At 33.5% G+C, this 21,818-nt stretch overlaps 1 protein-coding gene across 2 annotated transcripts in view; it reads left to right on the top strand.

Annotated features, from left to right (window-relative positions):
• Positions 1-21,818, top strand: part of CNTN5 (contactin 5) — a 584,072-nt gene that overhangs the window by 171,574 nt on the left and 390,680 nt on the right. For both annotated transcript variants that reach the window (XM_079302225.1, XM_079302226.1), the window contains one exon: positions 5,350-5,489. The gene's annotated coding sequence lies outside the window, so the exon portion shown is untranslated. The remainder of the gene's footprint in view (positions 1-5,349; positions 5,490-21,818) is intronic.

Genomic DNA, 21,818 nt, shown 5'->3' on the forward strand with positions numbered 1-21,818 from the left:
GACTTTTGTTTTCTATGTGAAATATTTTTCTTTCAAATTTAAGTTCAGAATTAGGCACAGCTTCCCTCAGACTGACCAGAGTGTTGTGCATCACACAAGGATAGAAATACTTTCACATGTCCAAATAAATCAGTAGAAATCCATTCCTAAGTTTGATTTGTCTATAAGTAAATTTAAAACAGACATTAAAGAATAGTGTGAGATGGGAGAAACAGCCAACTCATTGTGTAGTTTTGTATGCTTAAACTCTATTTTAAATTGTATTTTTAAAAGGCTTGGGCTGAAATATGACCAGTAATGGCCAGTACACTTGATAAGGAGTCTGAGGATGAATTTCTTGCCATTAAGATATCCTGGTGCATCTACACTCTCTGCAATCTTCACCTGTCAAGACTGTACGAGACTGTACAGTACCAGAAATAGATTGAATAAAAAAGCAGAAGAAAAAGACTCTAAATGGAAACATTGCACTAAGAATTCAAAAGCAGGATTGAAACCCAAATGTGTAGCAGAAATGCTTGGGGTTTTTTACAGCAAGCTTATTCTTCAGTGTAATCCACAGTACAAGGCCTCCCAGAGGACATTTAGAGCACGGTAGGCTTTGATCGTAATGGAAACTCTGTTTGCTGAGGATGGGGCTGTCTGCCTTGCAGTCACCAGGTAGTCTGGTTGCACAGCAGGAACCTCTTGCTGTAATACACACACAGATAGTGAAACCTGCTTCATCTGAGAGAGCCTGGAGTTGCCTCTATTCAGTGTGGGAGGTATTGCCTTTCTTAGAAAAGCCTCTTTCTTCCACACAGCCCATGATGCCGTGACGTGTTTCCAAAGTAGCCAGGGACTGTGAGCCCATTTGACACAGTAGGAAAGAGGCTAAACTAAGTGGAAAAAAGATCTGATTTGGGCACTTCAAGAGAAAAGGTGGAATTATTGAATAGACACATGAAAAGAAGGTAACTACTTTCTTCTGAATCATGCTACATCAGAAATAGTCGATTTGTTTAATAATACTGAAGGGCAAGTCAATTGACAGGATATTTTAATGAAAAATAAAGGATTTACCCTTCAATACAGAATGAAATTTTAAGACATCATAACTTTCCTGTGTGAGGTCAAAAGCAGGAAAAAGATCTATACAACTCTCAAGCTATTTTTTTTTCCAACTACAGCACGTCTCAATCAAATTTCTTGCCTAATCTATTACCTCTCTATTTGCTTCTCCTACTTTGACCTTCCACAATATTTAATAGCTTTACAACTGCTTGTCCTTTCTAACATAAAAATCCACTGATTCTTAAATGGTCATTAATGAGAATGTAATCTGTCTTCTCTGAGGATAACTGGGAGACAGCTCTGTACAATGAGCTATGTTTCACATCCATCCTGCACAGCCTTTCTGAAGATACTGATTTTACACCTCTCTCCACTCTAATTTCCTGTTCATTTTACAGTATAGCATCTATTAGTCACAGAAAGTTGGAAAGTTAAGGACTCTGCAGCTGGAGTACTCTGAAGCTTGCAAATAGAAAGGTTTTAGACCTTTGTGTGTAATGGGCTGTAAAAGGAAAGGCTGTGATTTATTGTTTCTTTCAGTTACTGAAATCTAATGGCTAGCCCACCTTCTGTGGAATTCAGTGATCTGCAGATGTTTATATCTAATAAAATGTTAGAATAAATTGTGATTCTTTTTCTTTTAATGCATCATGCCTCCATGTTACTGTGCAACATCTTTCACAATTATATTTTTGACATTCAGTTCAAAGCTGAAAGTACTAGATTTATATTTCTTTTCATAACAAGTATGTTTTTAAAAATTAAATCTGTGACCATTAGTAGTAAAAAATACACATTAATTGTTCCTGTTAATTTATGGTAAATCAGTCTAAAAAAAATAATATTGGAATATGGATATGGATGAACACAATGATGGCTTATGTTATACACACACATTCAAACAGGTCATGGATACATAGCTCTGTAACTTATAGAAGAGATAGAAACTCAAGAAAATATAAAAGTTAATTTGAACTGTACTAAGAGGAGTGATTTTTCATTATTATTGTCAAAAGGCAATTCGCATGTATGGTTTTAATTTCCATTAAAAAATAAAAAACATATAAAATGAAACACCACAAAATGACATGATTCTTAAGAGCAATGTTGTTCTTTTCCCAGGTGTATCCATAAGCTTTGCAGGCAAATGATTGATCAGCTTAATAATATCTAGGAATTAGTATCAAAATGTGCTGTGAAAAAGCAGAATTTTTATGGCCAAAAAAGAAACACATCTTTTATGTAGATTCAATATTTTATTGTTAGTGTAATTTAAATCCTAACTGTCTCTTGAAGATTTCTTTTTAGTTCAGTACCTATTATTACAGGAAATATAAAAAGAAAAAAAAGATGGAAATTGCAAGTATCAAAAGTTATACCAGAAGAAGTTGAAATTTCCATCCACCCAATCTTGATAGCACTTTAATCCTATTAAGTTTGATTTCTCTCAACACGTGGGTATAAATATCCACTTTAGCATGGGGAGAGGCTGCAGCTGTTTAATGTATCCTTGGTCTTCATGGGTCATCATGTAGGTGTTTTCTTCCTCACCTTGGACTCACACAAGGACTTTTTCTATGTTTGCCAACTTTCTCATGACTTGCTACTTGTCATTATTTTTCAAGTGCATGCTTCTTCTGGAATTACTGGTTATGTCATATGTTACATATTCTGGATACCTGTTCTTTGTTCTCTTTGCTGCCTTTAAAAATGTTTTTGCCAGGTCTGTGCTGCTTTAGCTGGTCATTAGTAGGGTGCTTATGGCAATTGGGTCTGGAACATCAGCTTGTATCCTATTTCTTATGATAATGTGTCTTCCCCTCTCAGTACTGCAACCTGTGTACCACTATTCAAGGTCTGTCTTGTAATACCACAACCATATTAATTTATGCTATGTTGCTATGTTAGCCATAAATATTAGATTCTATATGGAAAAAATACTTGTTACTACCACATACATGAAAATTTTACCATTGAAATCTAAACAAAAGCAAAATTAAATAGACCCAGTTTCTTGGTAATTTCAAAAATTGGTGTAACAGCTCTAGCAAGTGTAACAAAGATTAGCTAGGAGAGAGAAGCTCAGACAAAATAAACATGGTTGTTTTATGGCCTTAAAAGTTTCTACAAAGATCATGGCATGATGATAGCTGTGCAATACCTTATTCACTAGGCTACAGGATTCGTTCCACTCAGAGAAGCGTCTAGGGCTTTTTCTAACTTTTAGGTAAATGCTTCAGGGATGATCTCTTCAATATTCAGGTGCTGATGGGAGAAGCTAAATGAAATAAAATGTGTTCGTGTGGAAGTGCTTCTGTCAGTGATGAGAATTGAGCCTGCACCTTTCAAGGATGAGTAAAGTTTCACCCATTTTAGCACGGCTCTAAATAGGTGCTAACAAACAGGTGCTTAAAAGGAGGGAGGGGTGACATTCCTTACTAAAAGTGTCGAAGTGCTGCTGTGAAATGCAGCCTTGAAGGTTTATTACATTATGAGTTTTTACTGCTTGGTAAACAAATAGACCAAAGAAAAGTGTATTTGTAGGGTACCTGGTAGTCACATGGGTATTTGCTTGCACTAAGCATTGCTATAATTAGCAGTTAAAAACCATACAAATACTGTGAAGGAAAGGAAAGATCTAATTCTCTCTCTTCCTATATGGTAGCTTCATGACTAGATTTCTTTAATCTTTGTCTTCATAATCTTTATAAAATTTCACTTTTTTCTGCAAGGTGAACCAATTCTAAAAGAAGGATGAGCAGATTGCCTTCCTTTGCTTCACAGATCGAAATGGTTGCTGGATTGCATATGCAACTTTGAATCATTCAAGCAGCACAGGGTAGAGCTGGAATATCACTTAGGTAAATTCTTATCCTCTGGGCTGAGCTTCAAAAATATTAGTAAGAACAGCAGCAGATTTTCTCCCTTATACTGTTTTTTTGTTTGTTTGTTTGTTTGAACATATACAGTATAAGTCAAAACTACTCTCCATTCTAATACGTTTCCTTCCATTCATATAAGCAGGTATGACTAGAACAGGTAGATGGTTTTTATTTATTTGGTTGGTTTGGTTTGAGTGGGGCCAAAACTATTTAATAGATGTACTTTCAGCTGCTGCTGGTTTCCCAGGACAACAGGTGAAGTAGACAGTAAATTGGAACATGCAGACATTTCCCATGATTACTTTAGGTAGGATGAAAGAATGAAAAAGTCAAAGGAAGGAGCATTGAAAAACTTTACTCAGATCGAGTACAAGAAAATGAAAAAAAGAAAAGCTTTAAAATTATATGACTGTGTTAATTGTTTGGTTAATAAACACTTTTTCACCAAAAAAGACTGCATTTTAACCCTTATGTGAAAATTTATCTATACGTCCATGCAACACCACAGCAGTGGTTTTTTTGTTGTTTTTTGGTGGGTTTTTTTGGTTGGTTTTTTTGTGTGTTTTGGGGTCTTTTTTTGTTTTTTGGATTTTTTGGTGGTTTTTTTGTTGGGGATTTTTAGTTGTTTGTTTGGGGTTTTTTTTTATTGTTTAGTTGGTTTGGGGGGGACAGGTTATGGGGTTTTTTGCTTTCCTAATTGATGTTGTTAACAGTTGTTCAAATTTATTAAAAGTGTTGTGATTCTCTGCAGTCAATTTAACTTGATTGAATAGTTCAAGCAATAATTATTTTAAGGAAGACATGCTCTATTTTTTTTTAGTATAATAAGCTAAAGACACATGCCTCTAGTGTAATTTTAAATTAGTACTTTGAAAATTAAATAATCAATGAAGTAGTAATTGTATGTTGTCTGGAAAAGGTCACTCAAAAAAATTCCTCTGAGAAAGATCTTTACAAAAATGCTCATGAGCTGGTTTAAATTCAAACAACAGAAATTATTTTATAGTCCTTCCTTTATAGATGGATGGAATACACACGCACATAAGAGGCTAATATTGTAAACCCATAACTTTTCCATTCTTCCCAGCACTATCCTTTCTCAAAAAGCAGCAGATAAAAAAGAACTCTTAATTTCTTTTAATTCTCTTAATTTCTTGTTCTTGCTGTAAAAAATAAGGGTTTTTTCCCCCAGAAAACAGCATAAACCAAACACTTTTGAATTCTGTATCCACTCTGAAGCAAGACAGATATCTCATTTAAACTCACACAGCCAACAATACTGCTATGTCATGCAACATGAAAGGAATGAAACATAAAGAGCCAAATGAACATACTCCACATAGAAGAAGGTTTGAGAATCTAACACTTCAAATTCAGCTCTACACAAATGTGTAACTTTTTTTTTCCCCCACAGATTACAAAAAGGGAGTCCTAATACAATCGGATCCAGTGCAGCTCCTGAGCACCATCAGCTTTCACTCATACAGGACCTAATCTGTGGAGATCATTTCCATTTTGAAGAATAACTTCTTAACAGCCAATTGGAAAGTTAAGGTACTGGATATTTGGGCAAAACTGCTTTTGAGATATGTTTATTGTCTTTATTTTTTGCCTTTATTAGTTTATAAAGTTCAAAACAAACACAGATGCATTCAAGAGCAATTTAAACTGAATAAGGTTACAAATGAAAAAGATTTTAAAAAAACCTAGTTTTATGGATGATATTGTTATATTTCTCATCATGGGTTTGTTGAAGGTTCTGCTTTGAATGTACGTACCACTCCTTGTAAGTGTTTTAAAATAGTCACTGCAGTATGCTCTTAAACTGAATGCACTGAATAGGTTTTTAAATCTATTGTGTCATGTTTAGCAGCGTATAATTGATTCTGGAAATCTCTGTAGACAAGTCACAAAGTCTGTACTGCATGTGTAACCTCTCAGGTATTTCAGTGTGGCTTTGTCCAGGTCTTGAATATGGTTGGTTTGCTGCAGGATTCTGAGATGAAAAGTGATTTCCATGAAGGCCAACCTCTTTTAGGTCAAGGATAATGCCCCTTTTAGGAGTTACTTTTTTTTTCCAACTTGTATTAAGCGGTTTGAGTAACTCAGGGCCTACCTTGCTAGAGTACTGAGTAAATACAAATCTTTATTAATGAAGCAGGTGAATATGGAAAGTGCTTTGTTTAAGAGTCTGTTGTGATACAAACCTTTGTCATACAGCAGCTGTAGATTTGAATTGTTTGAATCTGATATTCACTATAGAGATGAACGATGGTTATTCACTTTCAATTTATCATGAGTACAGCCACAGATTGAAATAAGATGGAGTAAATGTCTGTGGTTATCTGCTAACTGGTGTGCTTTATCATTTCAGAGCTGAATGACTCATGGTCATGTAGTTCAGAACACCTCTAATTAATTTTTGAGTTGAGCCTTTATTCTTAACCTCAAACTATGGTTTATTAATGGGTTAAGGTAAAGAGCTTGCTAAAGTGTGATGTGTGGCTGTGCAAACATATTTGGAAGCACACAGTTCATTGATGTTTTACCTGCCTACCCAACTAATTGAGAATCCTATCAGAGAACCAGGAAGCCATTGTAATGAATGAGAGAGACAGTGACCTCCAAAAGACATAACTGAATTAGAACTGATGAACTTGATATGAGTAGATTCACAATGTCATTTTAAATATAACACAGTTTAACTCATTTTCCTGCCCTTGGAAATGTATTGCATTAAAAGCATAAGAAAAATTGACAGGCGAATTTTAACTTGGTTTCTTTGGGTTTTCTTCTACAAGTGTTATAAGAGTAGTGGATTTATAGAGGGATATTCATTATATAAAAATATTTTGGTTCTGAATGCGTGCAAAGCAGAATTTCTGGAATCTAAGACATGTCTTTAATAGTTTTGAGGAACAAAAAGTGACAGGAGAAAAGAAGTTTTTTCCCCAAGAGATAGATGAAAAAATCATTATTTTATCTTTTTTGCTAAAGAATAGAAAAGTTTAAGATGCAATTGTTTAGGATATGTTTAAGACAATTTCCTATAGATTTTTTTCTCTCAAAGTAATAACTTTTTATAGGCCAAATAATTGTGCATACTATTCCAGAATTCTGTTAGTCTTTAGAATGGAGGTTTATGGTAGTCAAATTTTGACAAATATTTCAGCATAATTTATATAGATATTCTTTCTACATAAATCTATAATATCAACAGAACCAACTTCTGGTCTGCCAGCCTTTGTGTGAGATGTTAAAGTCACTCTCTGTTGCAACAGAGAAGAACTGAGTTTTGTGTCTGTTTCTTAAATCCATGAGGTTCATTCATCATAAATGATAAACTGATCAAATATAAAGATTCCTATTGAAGAAAAACCATAAATTTCCAGTGAAACACAAATTGCACTGCATTTTTTTACACTTCTATAAAGAAGAAATATTTGTCATAATTTTATAGCTAAGCAGGTGCTACTTATTTGCTGGTGCAGAATATGCTGCCATAACCATGTATTTGGTAGTCCATGTCCTCACCCTCTCAGTAAGTACGTAGTGTGAAATAAACAGATAAAATGAAAACTGAGCTTCTCTTCTTACAGTCCCTAGAATTTTTTTCTCAACTTTGAGGTCAAAACATACATTCATCTCTCCTTTCCCAAAATGCAAAAGATTTTTTTTTTTTTTTTTTGCCTAAGATTCTGCTGATTCACCTATTTATTTACTTTCATTGCTGTGTGGACTTATCTTTAGTTGGATTTCCCAGGAATAATTTTGTTTGCATACAAAACTGTTAAATCAGAATAGCTGATGCACGTCAAAGCTGTATTCATCATTTTACATTAACCACTCAAGTAAATGGAGAACAGTAACAAAGTTTGTATAAATAATCAAAAAGTCTGTGATGCATGTTTTTGAGAAGGCTATGTCATTCTATTTATATTATTTATCTTGACCATGTGGATCTTGTCATAGTGATTAGATTTAATAGTGAATAAATTTAATAATCTGTTAAGAACTGCTCTTTCTTTCAAGTTCTGCTGGAAAAAAATTATACTGGTTAGGAAAATTAGTTGCTAAAATTGGATATATAGGGGAGTTGTATACTGTTATTTTGGATGATGTGTAATTCTGATGGTTCTAACAATGATGATCAGGGACAAAAGTAGCAGTGAGTTTTAAAGCATAAGTCTTCTAAATTTGAAGATTTCAATAGACTAACACACCAAGACAGCAGAAGGAACCTGAGAGAAAAAAAAAAATCCTGTATATGTAGAATTTAACAGTCCTTAAATGGCTTGTGCTGGATGAAAGAGAAATAGAAAAATGACCTTTATCTTTGTCACCACTGCAAATCTTGCTGTTCCACTGTTCCAGTGATGCATAGAGGTGGAAATAAAGGAGATGAGTACAATAGACTTTTCCATAGACTGAGTTTTCCAGGTCATTTAATTCTCTCTAGTGTGTTCGGAACCTTTCCAACAGAGCTAATGATAACAGATTGCCACATTATCCTGCTTGTGGTGACCTGTTTGGGTACCTGCCAGAAATTCTACTCACTCAAAACTGAGAGTGAAAAAAAGTGTTTACTGAATTCACTTCTAATGGTTATTATAATATATTCAGGGGAAAAAAATATATTGTATTATCGAGTACTTCATGTGTTAAATAATGACTCAATTACTTTGAAAATTAATACTTTAGATTGTTGCTCTGCTGCAACTGATTTTGAATTTTCTTTACTGACTCGGGCTTTCTGCCAGGTCATGTTCCATGGGGACAGTTCTCCCTAACAAACAAGGCTGTTTTTTCAACATATAGCCAGCTAAAGCTACCCACAGGAACTCTCTCCTTGTTAAAAAAGAAAGAGCCATGACTCTGAAAGGGATAAATTTAACATTTTTCAGGGATTTTATTTTTTGGGATTACTGTTGGACTGCACAAACTTAAGGAGTGTTAAGGAGAAAATCTTATTACCAGTGAATATCATGGTGTTCAGGCTCATGATAATTTGATGATTTGAATATGAATTTTTTTAGCATAAAATTGACCATTCTACATTTAACCCTTATTGTTTTAATTTCTATCTTTAACATAATTTTTGAGAGCCAAGAAGCTTTAAATCACATACACTATGTGATTTTTGCCATAAAATTAAAAAGGACCCTGTATTTAAATATTAATTAAAGAACCTTTTAACTACTTGAGCATGTATTGTTTCACCATTTCAATTAGATAAAAATAATGAATAGATTCTGGCTGGGAGTCCTGCTTTAGAGATAACTTGCTCTTGCACGTTACCTACTTAACTTTGAAGAGCTAAAGGGATCTACAATTTAAAATTTTACTCTTTATTCACATTGATTCCCAATCTACTGTGCTTTAAGAGGATTTTTGAGATTATATCAAATACTTTGGGCTGAGTTTTTTAAATTACATTTAAGTTCCTGTAGAAATCATACTTTTTCCATATCAATGCAAAGATTATGTTAACAGTAATAGAAAACTCTACTTACTGTGCACCAGTGACTTAATTAGGCTTTCCTTGTATAGCTATTGGTTCTCTAACTTAGGTCCATTCTAGCCTGTATTGGGCATGTAAGTCACCTAAAGAGCTTTTTCTTGATTATAGAATTGAAAATACTAGAAAATTACATCAAATCTATTTCAAATGCAATTATTCTCATCAGAAAAGGTTTCCTTTGGGGTCTGTTTCATACGTTGAGGGCTCTAGTTTCAATCTTACAGAAAATGTTTTGCCTGCTGGATGCAAAGTATTGCAGTTTGGCACCTGCTTTGCCAGCAGCTGAATCATCACACATGAGTAACAACTTTCTTTTCAAGGTGGGGAGATCAATATAGACTTGAGAATCACAGGTAGAAGTGTTAATAGAAACATGCTAGTTTAAAAATAGGGTTTAAGAGGTTTGGGTCTTATATGACTTATATCTTGTTGACAACAAGCATGCCTGTGTTCTGAGAAAATTCTTGTTTTTATGGCCTGAAATGAGTATGATTCTCCCCTTTCCTACTTACATGTCTGCAACAGAAATAACTAGAATGTTCATGGTTTTTGATCTTGAACACATTAACTTTGACTTCAATTTGATAATCTTCTAGATTGCTTTATTTTAATGAAACAATTTTATTGTAATGAAATCTTATATTTTGCTGCTCTGTAAGTTTACAAAGTTTAAAGCACTTCAAAATCAAGACTTTTTGTTAGTATAATTTTCACAAAGTCTTCTGACTAATGTCTGGAGTCCTGTTAGACTATAGTTCTGAATTATTCAGATATTAATATAGTTTTCATTAATACTAAGTACATAATTTGATGGATTAAATTGTGATATATATGTTTACAGATTACTCCAGGTCAATGAGAATCTAAAATGTAACATATTACTAGTGATTCACTGGCTTCTATTGGCATACAATAGTGAAAATAAAAATACTATTCTAACAAATTGCATGTATGCAGGTTTCAGATCTCCCATAAATCTGCCTCCAGAAACCTTTTATACATCCTAATGTGATCTAAAGAAGAAAATAAGTTTTGTCCTAAGATAGTTACTTAGGCTCAATGTGTCATTACAGTGAAGCCTTACCAATGACAAATCACTGCAAAAGATGTGGTTCAGTTCTCTTCTTGCAACCCTCTCTTCCCTCTAACATATCTACAGATTGTATATTCAATGCTTAATTGGTTGATACAGTGGGAAAGATTCTGTTTTGGTTTATTTACTTCATTCTTTTTTGGGGTTAAACCAATACACTATATGTAAGGGAAATTTCAAAGCAGTCAGGCTTCTACTTTCCAAGGAAGCTTGTTACCAGACTTACCTTGCAATCACAGTGAGCCACAAAGCATGTTTAAATTTTCAAAACAGGTGAATTCTTGCACTGACACGGCATAAAAAATCCTGGTGAGGACAGGAGTGAATGAGTCAGCAATGGCCTACCAAGCCATTAAGGTTCAAGCAGCCTTCATTGTTGATCATAAACAGCTCTAAAATTTACATCAAGACCAAAATATGTTTACTTTCCACACTGTGAATAGGGAAGTCCAGTCTCAAGCCTGGTTGTTTGAGACTGTGCCCATTGCACTGCTGTCTCCTACCAGCCAGGCTGAGATTAGCTGTAAGGCAGTCATTAATTTACCTTGGGGATGGATACAGGCAGACAGAATTCAGGGCAGATACTACACAACACCCATCCTTTCCAAAGAAATGACCAGGAGAAAGTTTTATACTTTTATCCACACATATTTTATGAGTAGTGAATGCAAATGTTCAAAGTGACAGGCACTGAATCTTGAAGACAACTCACTGACCATGCCTTTCCAGATATGATATAGCTATCACCATCTTATGTGGAATCCATGTATTTGGGTGATAGCCAGATGCAGTAATCCCTGAGCTAGAGGTAATTTTGGAAGACATAGATTTTTTGGTTTTTTGTTTTGTTTTTTTTTTCACAGAAAACTCAGAAATCTGGTTATTTGAAATTGATAATGAAAAACCATTGAGAGAGCCAAAGTCTTGTGTAAGATTTTCATTATACAATTTATACAGGCACAAAGTTTCATACACCATTCATTTTTCTCATTTTGTATTACATTCATATATATTTCACGTTTTGCAGAAGTATTTCCAAAGCATATGTTTAAAAATGTTGTTTTATCTTTCTAGACTTGCAAACCCCTCTAGTAAAGTGCCATTAAAAATGCTTATACCATACTGCCTTACATGACTAGAAGGAAAGAAAGAGGCTGTTAACAGATCTTGATCTTGTCTCATATATTCAAGCCTGAATCCAAATTCTTATCTCTAGTATTGCAGACACACATAGAGAAGGGGTCTTAGCAAATTAGATATATTTCTATCTTTTGCAATACTTTTAAAAATAATAGAAAACCCACAGTCCCACACAAAAATTGGCCTACATACTATTAGAGACACTGATAATGAGTACTAGCATCCCCAATACACAGCACAGTTCCTTTATTAGCAGTTTTGTGAGGAAAAATAATTACTTCTGGTTTGGCAGGATGAGAAGAACCAAAGCTGAGTATTATATATTGTCATCATACTAATTATTGTTATTTGTTTATTAAAACAGGAGTATTTTTCCTATTTAAAGTCCTCAGAATGAAAGCTATTTTTATTATTCACATATGCAGTGGGTTTTCTAAAGATTTCTAATTAATTCTTCCAAATTCATATGAACATTATTATTGTCCTAATCTGATATTTGATACTGATAGAAATGAACTGCAAACCATTTAATGTCATTCTGCAAGTACTGTCTTATCAAGTTTGTCATTGCCACCTGACACAAGCAATTTTAGAAATGAAGACTCATAAGTTAATGTTAATGAATTTGGCAGACACACATAATTGGTTTTTACCTTGGTTTTCATGTATTTTTATGGGATTCCACAAGGGCTTTTTGAGAGAATAGATTTCATATTTATTGGTTGTGCAAGTTTAATTTCTTGTAACTGATGTCTGCTTGGATTTTCTATTTATTGCATGAAATTAACCAGATAACTACCAAATCTGGTAAGATTAAATAGCATAAAATGCAAATTTCATACAATTGTGTTGCTCAGATAGAGAAAGGGCCTTGGACAGTCTCCAGGCCATTCTTCTGCTCTTGATAGATCAGATCAAAGGAGGTCAGGCCAGGCTGCTTAGGTCTTCACCCAGTTGGGTCAGACCAAGATGCTTAAGTCTTCATTCAGCTGGGTCTTGAAACCATCCAAGGATGGAAAGTGAACGACCTCTCTCAACTTGTGCCACTGCCTCTCTGTCCTTATGGTGGAAAACTCCTTAGATTCAGGTGAACTTCTTGTGTCTCATCTTTCCAGCTTGCATTGCTTTGCAGAGCCTGGCTATGTCTCCTCAGTGATTTCCCCATAGCACTGGGGTCTGATGGTAGATCTCTCCAGGGCCAACTCTGTTCCAAACTGAACAAGCCCAACTTCCTCAGACTCTTGTTAAAGAGTCTACCTTGTACTCTCTTCATTTGGTCACTGCCTTTTACGAGTGGCCAAAACTGAGTAACTGGGTGCAGTATTCTAGATATTAAGGTTCTTGGAAAAGTGGAAAATTAGGCAGTCTTTATCTTCATAAGACATTATTTAGAAACATGTTTTAATTGGTACTTTTTTTTTTTAGTTGAGACCAACTTTAATTTACAGGAGCATGAATCAAACTCTTGCTGATGTACCAAAAGCAGAATTTGATCTTCAGACATAAGCATCCAAAGATTCTTGAAAGAGGATATTATGTAACTCCTCTTAAAATTCCTGAATTCAGAAACATCAGAGTAAGATAAAAGTTAAGAACAATATTGCTATAATTTATTTTCATAGGAGATTTTCTGATTTTTTTTCCTGATGTTTCCATAGTTACAGTTTTGTGTAAATATTGCATTCTCTATTGGAGTGAAAGAGCGAAAAGAAACAAATTTTAACTAATGCAAAATACATCTCTGTTTGCTTGCTATAAAATTAGTGTGAACTGTCCCAGTTCGTGCTCCAAAATGAAATGGTGGAATGGGCCTGTTCCTCATATGCTGGTTAACACCAGGTTCTAATGTATGCCTCTGCTTTCCCAGGAAACAAAACTGAGAATATGACAGTCATCAAAGCAGCAGCTTTCAAGGCAGTTCCCTACTGAAGAAATCCTTAAGAAGCTGATAGAAATTAACCTTCTCTCAGTGATTTGGCGAAAGGAAGACACAGCTTTTCACATCACTCCCAAATTTATTATTCTCTATTTTCATTTTACACCTTCTGGTTTCTTTCCTTTTGTCTCTTATGAGACAGTTATTAGTGCATAATCAATTTTTGTTGTTGTTGCACAACTTTCCCTGTTATTTCGTGGCTTTGTCTCCTGCTTGCCCATTGCAAGTGGTGGGGATGGTGTCTCCTGGTTTGAGATTTCAAAACTGATAGAAGTGTGGGCTGCTCACTGTCTTCCTTCTAGAGGCGAGAATGAAAAAGTTGTATATTCAGAAGGAAAATGTGTATCATCCTAATGCAAATATCTGAGAAGGGAAAATATTTATAGGTGATTTCTCTCGAGTTTATTTCTAGCCAGAAAGGGAGAAGAGTGGTATTATATGAGACATAAGAGTTACAGTCAATAGATCTTATGAATAAGTGGCTGCATTATTTATTTTTCTTTTTTTTTTTAAAGAACTTTAAAAGCTTGAATGGTCTCTTTTATGTTAAAAAAAAAATGTTGTGCAGTCTTTTTGATTTACAGTTGAAAGTTACATTACAATATTTTAAATGAAAATTGTAGGTCACAACTTATTGTAGAACAAAAGAGGAAAAATACAGCTTCTTTAGTGCTTCTTTTCTTTTTCCCTAAGTTATTTTCAACTAAATCTTAATGTAAAATGAAAGAGGGCCACAGTTTCTTAAAATATCACTAGATATTCTGGGGTTTAAGCTCTTGATGCACAAAAATTAAAATTTAATTTTAATCCTACTGCCTTAATTGTATTGTAATTTAATATTCATTTAAATATCATCACAGTTCAGATGCTACATTTAGAGATTTATTTATCTGTAAATGGCAAGTCTACATTTATTAAAGAAAAATAGCAAGTTAATTAGTTATTACTTCAAATAGTCTGCAATAACTATGTGATAAAGAACTCACACCTATGTGGGTGAAAAAAAATATTGCTTTGACCACTAGATCTCAACATTACTGGTGAAAGGAATAAATAATTTAATTACAAAATAATAACATTTGGAAGGAAGCACATCTATTGATGAATAGCGTGGATGGAAATGTTACCTCTTGGGTTGAATGTGTTCTGGATTTCAAGGAAGAGTTTCTGTGACTGTATGCAATAACTAATGTGGTGTTCCTGAATATTGTAAAATAAGGCTTTTGATATTCTAGTCCCATTTTTGCCAGACTTGGAAATCCTCTCTTTTAAGAAAAATCTTTCATGAATGGAAAATGAAAATAAACATCAGCATAACTTTTTAATACAGTAAATGACTAAAAGTGATATGTTAACTTATTTAAAGTGCAAAGAATCTTTTACAGAATTTATACTTGAATTGTTTATGAGGACTAGAGGGTATAAAAATAAATTTAGGTAAACGACTATTTCTAACAAGTAAACTGCAGCATCTAAATTTTGTAACAGTAATGCTAGCTAGTGTTTCAGATGTTTTATGCAGCAAAATTCCACTTCCAAAATTTTCATACTGAAAATCCTTCAAACCAACTTAGTTTAAACTGAAGTCTTTGGTTTGCAGAAATACATAAGGTTTCAAGACATCCTAAGAACAGGAAGAAGGGAAACAGAAAGCCAATGGCAAATGTCAGACATTCCACAGCAAAACTCATTTCAGAGAAAATTTTTGTTTAGTTTTCCATAGTGAATGTCAGGCGAGTACTTTTTTTATTTTTTCAAAGACAAGTAATTTTTTTTTTTTTTTTTTTCAAATTTAGGAAAAGAAAGGCAGTGGGATATCACAGCTTCTGTATACCAGCTGGATGCATTTTTAATAACATGATTGGCTGGATTCTGTAGCATGAGAAAATAACATTCTTTTCATCCAAACTCCCTTAGCTACTTCCCTATATAGATCCTCCTTTAGAGAAGGAGTTGCTAGAGATATAAAAGTGGTGGATAGAGCTCTTTCTTCTTTAGGTAAATCTTCCATTTTTGCTGGTAGCTATTCTGGAGTTTCAGCAAAGGTGACATTGGCTATGCAAAATTCTGCAAATGGTGTCTGAGATCCCATTCAAGGCTACCCTCTGAGCATCCCTGTTGTATCTGCAGTACTCTGATTTATCCATACTGGTCCCATCCATTGAGAATTCATATGTATTTCTGTACAAGGTCATTTACAAAGTCAATTACTGCTCTTCTTTTCTTTTAATATATCACATGTTTTTTATAATTAATGTGTACTTAAAGTGATGCAAACAGTTTCCAAGACATACTGATCTGTAGATTTTATTGAAATGTCTTTGTTATGCAAATTTTCAAGTAGAGCTTTCTCCTATTATCCAAAGATTACTGAAAAATAATTACCTCAATGCCTTCTTGGGTTCAAAATTAAGAAGTTGATATATGGGTTAGAGAAAACTTCATTGATGTTTATTTGATTCAGTTTGCCCCCCTCTGAACACTGCCATTTTTACTATATGCAGGAATCATTTATATCACAGACTTGATGAAAACTAATACATAATATTTATTAAAATAAATGCAACAAGTGACAATATAAAAATTAAATTTATTTTATTTCATTAAAAATCTCTTTTACTCTGTAAATCATGCACTAATGAAAATTGGATAACTTTGAGGAGAGGTAGGAAAGGAGCTCTCTTTGATGAGGACAACAATCCCTGTACAGAAACTATGGAAGTGCAAAAGCTATTCTCTGTAATTTAGGGACTCAGAAACATTTCCAGCTAGGTTCAAGTCCCAGTCAGCATATGCAGTTGTATGAAAATCTATTTGCTGTGTCCCATGAGTAATACTGCTTGCAGGAAATACATAGCTACTGCTGAGAAGGAACTCAAGAGATTGTAAGTAATATAGTAATGTAGCTGTGTGCTTTTCTCATTATAGTGTAGCTACAAACAACAGTCTTCCAACTTCTTTTTTTCTCTTTCTGTTGATAAAACAACTGATCTAACTCTCCCATTTCAGTGACCCATCTAATAATGAAGAATCTTAAATATTTTACTGGCTAATTATATAATTATTTGTAGAAGCAGAATCTTTGATCCAAACTGTTAGAATAGGAGGAAAGGGGGAACAACAGGCAATTTAGCTGAAAATCTGAATTACTAGTTTTAATGTTATAAAAGACCTTGAAAGTAGAAAGTCAATAAAACCACCCACTGAAAACCTAGTTCAAATTCCACTGTAGTTAATAGCAAAGCTTTCTTTAGTGCCAAGGGTTGCATATGTCCATAACATTTACAGAAATTTGAACAGCATACACTCTGTCTGAGAAGCAGAATCCTATAAAAATTCTATATGTGTATTCTTTTCAAAGACAAAATGTCTATTGCTACTATAGGGAATTTGGAGTGAGCACACTAACTTTCAGTAAAAAATGCAAAAATTACTTCAAAGTTAATTTGAACTGAGTAGAGATATGGATTAAGGAAAAGCCAGAAAATGTACAATAGCATGGAAATACAAGGTACAGAATATCCCTTCTTGCGTTTCTGTAAAAAATATAATCTAAAAATAAAAATAAAAAAATAAAACCTAACCAAACCCAAACCCAAGCCCAAACCCAAACCCAAACAAACAAAAAACCAAGCACAACAAACAAGCAACCTAAACTCTTTACAACTCTAGAGTGACTAATCAGTTTGCTAGCCCTTTGGGAATTTTCATGGTATGTGTTGAGACGAATTAAACACATTTGTGCTCAAATATATATATATATATATATATATATATATATATATATATATATAAAATAAAAAAAATAATAAATAATGCTATGTGCTGAGTCCTACTACTGCATGTAACGCTACATGGAGTCTGCAAAGATAGATCATGATCAGAATCCTTATAGACCTTTGCACAGCTCCAGTTCCAAGAATGATGGTACAGGGAACTCCAGGCCATCCTTGGGTCCATCCTTCAGTCCACATCTGCTGTGAAACATGGCTTCTAAGTGCTCTCATCATGATGCCTACAGGATAATACTGAGGCTGTTCCTTATCCCAGCACTCAGAAATGCATCACTGCCTTGCAAAGTAGCCTTCTGTCTCTGGAATTCTTACTTTCAGACACCTTAACTCGTTTTTGTAGTTGAGTCTTCCTGCTCTCCATGGCAGCTCATTCATTGGTCAAAAAATTGCCACTGCAATAGGAATTTTCCCATCAAAGCTAAAATCCATTTGGGGAAAGTGAGTGAAGTAGGAAAGGAAGGGTGGCAGAAAACCCTCAGAAAATGATCAAATTAAAGCAATATTTATGTTGATAAATGAAGATTTATTATCTGTAGACAGGTGCAAGAAAGCTCACAGAATGACTGAGGACATCCTGTTAATGGGGAAACAAGTGACTCATTAGAAAAGTATGAAAATAAACTGAAAATATACACAGTGGTGCCAGTCAAATAATCTCCCAAACCATTGAGCAAGTAGAAGTCATGCCACACATTGCAACCTGTTAACTCACTAGAATAATGTGGGGACTAGAGCACAAAACATAAATATAAATAGGACAAATATGTTAATATCTCAATATTTTTATATATTATATATGTATTAACCCACAAAACAACAATGAAATAAGACTGGTATTGTAGCTGAACAACTACAAGAGGCCAACACTGTCCACTTCTCTTCTTTTAAGAGTTAAGTAAAATCCATAGCATAGAGATGAGTGTAGTATAACTGCTGACCAAATAACCATCTATGTGATAGAGGAAATCTAAGGGATTGTATGAGAGTTATATTGTATTGTTAGGAACTAGACTTTAACTCTCACTTCTGCCTTTGTTCTTCCTATGAAAGATATATTTAAACAATTGAAGAATAAGAGATTTTTGAACATTGGTTTTATTTCTTATTTTTATTTTTTCTTATTGCAAAAATAAAAATGAGCATATACCATTATCCTACTGAGTTTAAGCCAAGTCATCAGTATTATTAAAACTCCCATATGTAGATCATAATTTGTACAAGAGGCTTGTTTGTGAACACAGCAAAAGAGTAATAATTCAACTGGGGATGAATAATTGCTTCATTTTAAACCCAAATGTTTGTCTTTAATATTTTTGTAATTGTATGAAATCTATCAGTATATAATTTTTTTGTCTGTATAGATTTTTCTTGATAAAAACAAATTACATATTAATAATTCTTAAGATCTCAGTATATGTAACTATAAATTTTCCCTATTTTAAAACGTGGTATTTGTCATACATAAGTAATCAGTCATGTTGCTAAATTTAAAAATAATTTGGCAGATATAGAAGAAATGTGTGTTTTCCTTGCATAGTGCATTCATTATCCATAACAAATTAGTGCCCACATAAATTCAGTCTTCCAGACAAATGACTGTTCAGCTACATAAGAATCTGAAATTTGTACATTAGAATAAATGCAACTGTATCGATCTTAGAAATGGAGTTAACAGATTCACATGCAGTAGTGTCCATTTAGCTATTGGTAACAAATGCATTTTGCATGTTTACGTTTACATTTTCACAAAAAATGAGTTTGCATTTTTCAAATCCGGTTGTACAAGGTTAGAAATTCATGCATGAATTAGAGAGCATGATTTATTTATTTTCAACTTTGCTTATAAAAACTTGTCATTTGTGAAACAGCCAACCCAAGATACTAATTTTTTAAAAGAAAATTTCAAAAAATAAGTCCTTCTTCCATACACTTCACTGCACGCCTAAGGCATTTGGCTTTGAGCCTCATTACTGAGTCTCTGCTTATAATGAAGAAAAAGACATAGCAGAAGTTAATTCAGTTCAACCAACATCTAAATCATCCTCAGGGTATCTGTCAATAAAAGGAACCTGGAATTCCTAGTTGGGATGAATTGACCAAGTATTACACATTAAACTTCATTTGGCAACACTACAGTGTCATGTTGTAGAAGTCATCTTGTTAAGGTTTTGCAAAATGGGGTATTGCAAAGAACATATAACAGTATTTCTTGTTGTAACTCTGTCAAACTTAATAAATATAACCTGGATTTAATGTGTAATAGTTTCATTTAGTGTATGTGCTCTTTGTATTATGCACTTAACCCTTACCATATAAGTCTTTTAATATGATGTACTGAAGAAATTGCATCCTTATACTTAGCAAAACAGAGCTCCACAATTCTCATTATAAACACATTTTGTCATCACTGGATTTTCTCCAAAGAGCAATTACTCCAAACTGACATACCTCAATCGACTGGTGAAATTTAAGTCCTGTTTAACTGTTTGAGCCTCCACCTACTATATAGTCAAGGCTGTAGTCATCTTCTGACCCAGCCATACCATATATCTATCAAACATAACATTGTTATATTTGTCTTTTCTACTGTGTTATTCTGATTTCAACAACCTTAACTCTCTTGCCACAATTCCGTCTATTACTGAAACTTCTGTTTAACATTGGGTTATAAAATGTTCTCCCTTTTCCAACTCCTGAAGGTTCCTTCTCTGCTATGTTTAGATCTTGTTCAATGACATATTTTTTGAGCATGAAGTCAATATCAGTGTTGGACATAAAAACTGCTCAGCTCATAATGGTTGATATCTAATTTTCCGAGTGGTTTATTGAATTATTAATGACTTCTAATTAACCAACAATCAATGGACCGTATATTCAGGATCAATATCCACAATACAGAAGATAAACCACAATGCTGGATATATATAAAATTGTAAGAAACCCCTTCAAATTTCAGAACAGTCTTTTATAATTAATTCCCAAATGTGGGAAATTAGCATATTGAGACAGCTGCCTGCATGCTCTGGCTTTGCCCACACCCACCTCAGACCATCCACTGGTGAGACAGCTTACATGGATGCACACACCAGGTGTGGGTCTTGTATCATCAGTGCCCTGACTGTATCCCTGTGGCAATATTGTAGACAAGAAAGAAGAAGCAGTGTATAATAATTTGAGTGCTACAGAGTCTCTCAGGGTCTCGCAGTAGAAGTTGGAAAGTCTGTTCTGTAAATGTTTTGACTTAAAGACAGTCTTAAGCATCTATGTGATCTATTAACTAGTTTAAGATCAAAGTAGAGTGATGGGGATAATGTTGCTTACATAGGATAGAGAATTCATTAGAGTCTATTTACCTTGTGATAACCAATTTGCATCTGTTTATCTTTCTTCTAATTTCTGTGTTCTTTTTGCAATTCAGTTAGAGTGACTACCAATATGTGAATAAATGGCAGATTTACTGCATCTTGCAAAACAAATCATTCCTTTAAGTCATTGTGCTAATAAAATATATTTACTCTGGAACAGAATCGATATTTAATGTCATTTGTGCTTTGAGATGTGAGAAAGCATTTATTTATTTTTTGTTTCTTTGTTAGTGACTTTTTTCCTTATCAAATAATGAAACATGCCATACATCGTAAATGTAATTGGATTTATCTCAAGAATAATAAATATTTATCCAATGTTTTTTAATAATAGTGACAATAATTATAATAATAACAATAACAATGACAACAACAAAACAACTATAAAAATAGCAATAATCATAATAATAAAATTTCCTAAGTTGTTTAGTGCATTCTTTCTTTAATAAATATTAATATCTTGTTTGACAAGAACTTTGTAGATTTGAACCCAACAAGAAATTAAATAGAGCTGCTGACATACAATTTTAAATTTAAATCCTTATGTTTTCAAAGAAAGATTTTAATTTATTTTTAAAAAACAGCACCAACCAAAAAAAAAAAAAAAAAAAAAAAAAAGAAAGCAGCAAAATAACAGATAATAGATATGTAATCAACCCAAATGACTGGGCTAAATTCAAACCCAGTGTTTGTACATTTACAAATATTTACATTTTCCAGGTTCTGGAACTTATTGTTTTTCAAAAGATTCTTTAGCAGTTCCAGACTTATAGCACCTTTAAAACACTGCAGACTACTTTAAAATTACTGCATGTAACTAATATCAACCTCCTTATGTCTAAAAGTGCCTTTTAAAAATGCATAAAATATTAATTATGTTAACCTAATCTAATTCTATTTTGAGCTGCAAATTAAAATGGTAATAGTTTAATGTCACTAAGAGCACTGAAGAGCAAGTAGTGTGTCCAGATTTTTCTGTATTAGTAGTTATGTAAGACCTTTTAATTTGGCAGCTTCTGAAAAAGTAAATGTTT

Source organism: Erithacus rubecula (genome assembly GCF_903797595.1).
Source record: "Erithacus rubecula genome assembly, chromosome: 1".
In the NCBI taxonomy this organism is placed as follows: Eukaryota; Metazoa; Chordata; class Aves; order Passeriformes; family Muscicapidae; genus Erithacus; species Erithacus rubecula.